We start from the raw sequence: 6,088 nt of genomic DNA on the forward strand, positions 1-6,088 counted from the left end.
CAAGCCGCAATATTAGTCACATAAAATGGTCGAAAAGGCACCAACAGCACAAACACACCGTGGAGAGGTCCAGTACAATATTAGTGGATGGGCCCAAGCAGATGCCAGGATTCCTGTCAGTAACAGCAGCTACACTCATGCAGGTGGATGAGTGAGAAAAAGTTTCACCCTACTCATGCTATTCAGAAGTTTAGTTTACTTTGCAGTTGGGCAAACACTAGAACTGCAGTTTCTGTCGCTGGCTTCATTTTCCACTTCATTGTTATTGTAATTATTGAACAAAGACTACTGCTTTCTATCGTTAACTTAATCTGTGCTTCAATTAATACTGATTAGCACTCTTAGCTACACAGCATCCAACTAAGGAAAAGGACTCAGGAACTGCACGGTTAATCCATTTATCTGTCCATCAATCGTACTTCTTTATTTTTGTTTCTTAGCAGCAATTAGCAGGTATCTGTGTTTGTGTGATACAGTAGCTGTAGCACTCCACCCTCTCTTACAAACAAGGTTATTTTTGGCTACAAAAACCCAAGATGGAGTCACCTAAAAAGCTAATTTGTTGCTAATGGTGGCTAATTCCATCTTTTATATGCAGGCATTTCATCTTTTATCTCATATTATATAGTCATACAAAAGCCTGCACATTTCATATTACATTGCCCAAACTTCCCCTAAAAATGTTAAAGCAATGTAAGGTTTTGGAGCCTGGAGGAGATAACAGAAATAATGAAGCACCAGCTCCAGCTTCTTTCCCTCCAGCTCGGGACACAAAACATCAGCAAGTGTAAGCACACTCTTTCTCTTCCTTCCTCCTCTTCCTGTCATGAGGAGAGGTGAGCTCCTTCACACCTCCTGTAAAAGACCCGGGGGTGTGATGTTCTGAGATTGTAGTGTTTCTGTTAACACCCCTGCTCAGCTCTACTCACACCGTGTTCAACAAGCTCCCTTCAGCGCTGCACACCGTTCATTACAAGTGTGCTGTGTACGTTTTTTTTTCTTCTTCCTTCCATATCGCAGGTTTTGAATGCCCCTATGGTGCTGCCTGGTTGCAGGATTTCATGCCTCTAAATACCATCTTCCTCCATGTTGCTCTTTTTGATACGAGCATCACAGGAATCCTTAAGATCAGCGAGGTCACGTCTGTGAATTTTTGCAGGAGATGCTTTTTAAGGTATTGATCTGAGTTAATCAATACCTTTTCACATGCAGCGCATGGCACCTACGCTGCCTCTTCCCATCTGCATCCTGGTTTTATGTATTAGGAGGACGGCTGCATCTGCCCGCATCTTCCTGCATTAATGAGCTCAGGGGAAAATAGGCAGATTTAAGGTCTGAAAGTAGAAAAAGGGAGCGAGGAGGGGAGGGGATAAAAGGAAAAGAAAAGCAAGAAGAGAGGAGGCTGTTAGCAGAAAGTTTGCAGCAACGGAAGAAAGAGAGACTGTTTGACTCATTGGTTGACTCCATTATGTTTTGTAAGAGAGAGTGCATTGTGCTGCCGTGGAGTCCCTGAATCGCCAAACTCAGTTAATCATTGTTGAAGAGGCACAAAAGGCAGGGAAGGGTGGGAGGCGTGGCTGCATTGTCAGCGGGAGGCTGAGCTGTGTGTGTGTGTGTGTGTGTTAAGACAATCCCCGTGAGGGCCGCTTGGCAGGACGACTGACACTTGACCTCGCTGCTCCTCTCTTTTCTGCCTATTCAAGCCGACTGGTTGCCATTATGAAGTCAAATTAGCTCCCAGACCTTCCTCCCCTTTCGGCTCCTCCCCTCAAAGGTCGCAGCTTGCACCCGGGCATTTTGCTCCATTTTGTCGTGCCTAATGAGGTGACATGCTACGCAATTGTGCTGGCAAAACATTCTTCACATCTCTGTTCTGTTAATCTTATGGCATTTCACCTGTTTAAGCAAAACGGCAGCTGGTGTGAACAGCGGATAGAAGGGGATGGGAAGATGAAGGGTTGAGGGGATGAGGAGCTAGGCGGAGGGCGGCAGAGCAATCATATGAAAAAGCTTTGCAAGACTTAAGGCAAAGAGGTATTTTCCCACCGGGCTGAAGCATTCCTCCAAGTGGAAAAATCTGCCTTTGTATTCAAAAGAAAAATAACAAATCAAAATAGAAAAGAAGCTACAGAAACATCCAATTTGTCCAGTGTTTGTCTTAAAATGAAAGAAAGCATTGGAAGGAAGGGTTGGAGGAAGAAAATGAGTGACAGTGATTGTCAGAGGGAGCAGCTGGTGTGAGAAAATGATAGACCATATTGTCGTATCATCGTACTCAGAGTCCACCTGCTGCTCCATTAGCTGCGATCTGACAACAACAGACTATATCAAACTGTTCCTGCGTGAGGGAGTGAGGTGAGTGATTTCTTCCAATGGAGGAAAACAAACTGCTGCGGTATGACTGACGGACAGAATCTGTACCTCCACCTGTTCATACTGAGTCACTGCTGCTTGAATACACTCAGAAAGCACCTCCATCCAGGTGAACTAACTGGTGGAACTTGTGCTCATAGGAGTGGGTGTTAAACCCGACTGAGCCATCATAAAGTTAAGAAGTCCCGAAAGTTAGTTACGAGAGGCTTTTGGAGACACTTTTAGGGTCATTTTGGGTACTTGTGCAAAGGTTTCAGTGTCAGCAGGCAGAAAACACCTGAAATACAGTGCATGTAAATTTGTACCAGATAAATCTGAGAGGTAAGAAGAGATATGGAGGAACTGCACTAGCTGTAATTGAAAACTAGTCTAATCACAGACTTACTGTGAAGGAATGCTTCTGAGGCCTGACCATTGAACTGCTAGCTTCCATCAATGCTGTTTCAATCCGGTTTGAATCAACACACTTTTCAGAGGGACAGCTTAGGTTGAGCTGTTTGAAGGCAGAGTTAGAGAGGCAAGGCTGAGATGGTTTGGTTATGTCCAGAGAAGGGATAGTGGATTTATTACACAAAGGAAGTTAAAGATGGAGCTGCCATGGAGCAGGAAAAGAGGAAGACCCCAGAGAAAATTAACAGAAGCAGGTGAAGAGGACATAGCTTTATTTCCCAAGTTAAGTTCTTTCTAGTCAAAAGTCTTTTAGGATTCCACAAGAAATCTTTAATAGAAGAATTTATTTGATTCCTCAGAGTTTTACCTTACAGGCCGTGTCCATATGTATTTGGTATTTTGCTAAACCATATAGTCTTTTCCATGTTTTGTCTTTTCGTCCGCATGTAAGCCGCCTTTTAGGTCACTGAGAACTCTGTAAAGTTTCAGTAACGAAGCTGAAACTGAAGGTTGTCTCGCTGCCTCAAACGCGTGCGTCTTTAACTCCTTTCATGATGTCAGACTTCATAGGGTTATTATTTGCAGGTTTCTGATTGTTCAACATTTCTATACACCTGTTGCTTTGGCATCCTCTTGACATTCGTTTTTATTTTCCTGTGCACAGAGGTTTCTCAAAATGAATGAATAGGATTAAATAAGTTACATTTTTACTTCATGCTACTCTTTTAAGAGCATATAAACTGAATGGTACACTGCTGTTGGAGGTAACTCAGTGTCCTTTTTCTTTCTTTCTTTTTTTACCAGTTAACAATCAGTTAAACGATCTAGGTGGAAAAAACGTTGTCTAAAAACTACCTCTGCACTTCTGCATATAGACTAAAAGCTTCTTTTTTTCAGTGAACAGACTTTAAACAATACATATTTATTGTAAATGGCCACTCTTTGCCCATCTGCAGTACCTTCACAGTACTCCAGGGGGCCGTGGCCCACCCTCTGGAAATCACAGCAGTGAAAAGTTTACAGAACAAAAATCAAGCATCTGCATAGCTTTTCTGACACGGATACTGTGCATGACAAAATTTGCGCTAGAGGCTTGCAGATGCTGAGCCCATAGCAACCATACCAAATTGCATGCTTCATTACCTACAAGTAGTTTCAGGAATTACAGACTGCACATTACATGTGTTGTTTCGTGTTGTTTTGTATTAAATGTTAATCTATATTGATATATAGAATAATATAGTGTTCAGAGAGACACAACAAGCTGCAAAAGCTTATAAAAGGTAGTACCGAGCGTGACGGTCACAGTCAAATGTTTGCAAAAGTTTCTTCTGGCAAGTACACAACACACTGTGTTCACTTTGACTCAACCCTGTCAAAATAGAACATACTACACAACTAAGTACAACAAAGCTACTATTTAGTCACTAAGTTAGCACATAGTTGGTTATGCCTGTAGCAAAGCTCGGACAGCATGACATTCCAAGTTTGGAACCTCATTATTTTTGAGGGAAAGTTCCAAAAAGTTAACTTGTTTTTGGGATCTAAACTTTACATTATGTAAAAAACAAGCAATATTAAAAACATTTCGAAAGTCATCTTTTTCATTTTTCATATATTTATTTATTTTATAGGCCAGTTATTCGTCGATAATAAAAAAGATGTGGCTAATTTGATTTTAAATGCTATTAAATATTTTCCAGAAACGTTTCAATTCTTCAAACCCTTTACTTTGTGAGGTTACCAGGGGCCAGCTCAGTGTGTGGCACATTAGTATGGGTTCACCCTGTTCAAGTGTTATGTGGAGCATTATTAAGTGTTAATTTCACAGTGGCCATGTCTTTGCTCCACTCACCTCAGCTTTAAAAAGAGGCCTCCCAGACTGTGGAAAAAGGTTCTTAAAAACTGGGTGGACCCATGAAAAAGGGATCCACCCACCCCGGCAGGGCAAAACGTCACGGCCAATTTGTTAACCACAATTGATTTTGCATGGTGAAGAGCGATGGGCATGTGGAAGGTCTGAATATCGCCGACCCAGGCGAGGTTGCTGCCTTGATGCACTTTTTTGAGATGCAGAACCGGCATGAGAAAGTGTCTTTCACTAAGCCGAACACAATAAGCCGAGCGGCTGCTGTTACAAAATGCAGAAGGGCTTTCTGAATCTAATTTCACTTCCAGGGCCGAGCGTGACGGGCTGTATTCCCTATAGAAGTGTCGTTTTTTGTATATTTCTGAATGTTTATTTACTGATTTACGTGTAATTAAACGGAGACTCGGCTGCTGCGTGCGCTAACTTTTAATAAACAGGCCTTTACTTCAGCGTGGCCTCTGGTGTGGTTTGTATGTGTGTGGATAAAGCTGACCACTTCTTGTGGTTTCTATACCGTCACTGCCTGGAGCAAAGACCCAGTTTCCTGAGCTGGCTCACAGGGTGAGCCTTCAAAGGCAGCATCGAGCTAAGAGAGGGGGGGTGTGTGCAATCTGGCCGAACTCTCTCGAGATCACACAGTTGTTTGTGTGCTGGTATGAATATAAGTTCACAGCATGCCTGTGTGTGTGTGTGCCCATCAGGCTGCTACCCTGTATTCGCCTTCCTTCCTCCAACCTTGGACCCCCTCAGGACACAGATGCTGGCGTGGGCCCGGCTTTGAACCCGCTTCTTTAATTGTGGGATGCTCGGCCCGTGCAGCTGTGCACGCCGCCACCGCTGCGCCGCAACGAGCGTCTCCCTCCCTGCAGCTCATTTACTGTAAGGTGTTTTTAATTACTCCTCCCTCCCTCCACACTCTGCTTCTCTTTGTGTTCTGGCTGAGCTTCAGAAGCTTGGTAACAAAACTAATCCATTCACCCTTTCATCATTCTTCCCTCTTTTTGAACATCTGTGCTACTGTACCGCTCCAGCTTATTTTTAACTTTCCGTAAGGCTCTTTCATTCCATCTCTACTGTAGTTTTAGCCTCTATCTCCTCCTTCGATGCACATTCAGTTCATTCATCGCTCAGTAGAGGCCATAAAAGGAGCCTTGTCATTTATTGAGAAATTAAATCACACAAACTGGCATTCATCCCGGGCACTGGTGCATGGAAATGATGTCACAGTTCATAAGCGTCATCTGGAAAAGTTTGCAATCAGTGTCACAAATTAAACCGCGGCGTCTTGGGGACGGATCCTTTCAAATTAGCAGCTGGAGAAGCCCCCGCTCCTCGTTAGGCCCATTTCCTGTGCTGGAAATGTAATTTGAGAAACCTGAACGGTGTTGTGAATTTGGATTCCAGCGCTCGATGCTCATCTTTCAGAGAATCCTGCTTCTGATAATGGCAAGAAAA

This window comes from Diplotaxodon limnothrissa, linkage group LG9, assembly GCF_057381915.1.
Source record: "Diplotaxodon limnothrissa isolate DT_005_m linkage group LG9, D_limnothrissa_male_GT1.1, whole genome shotgun sequence".
In the NCBI taxonomy this organism is placed as follows: Eukaryota; Metazoa; Chordata; class Actinopteri; order Cichliformes; family Cichlidae; genus Diplotaxodon; species Diplotaxodon limnothrissa.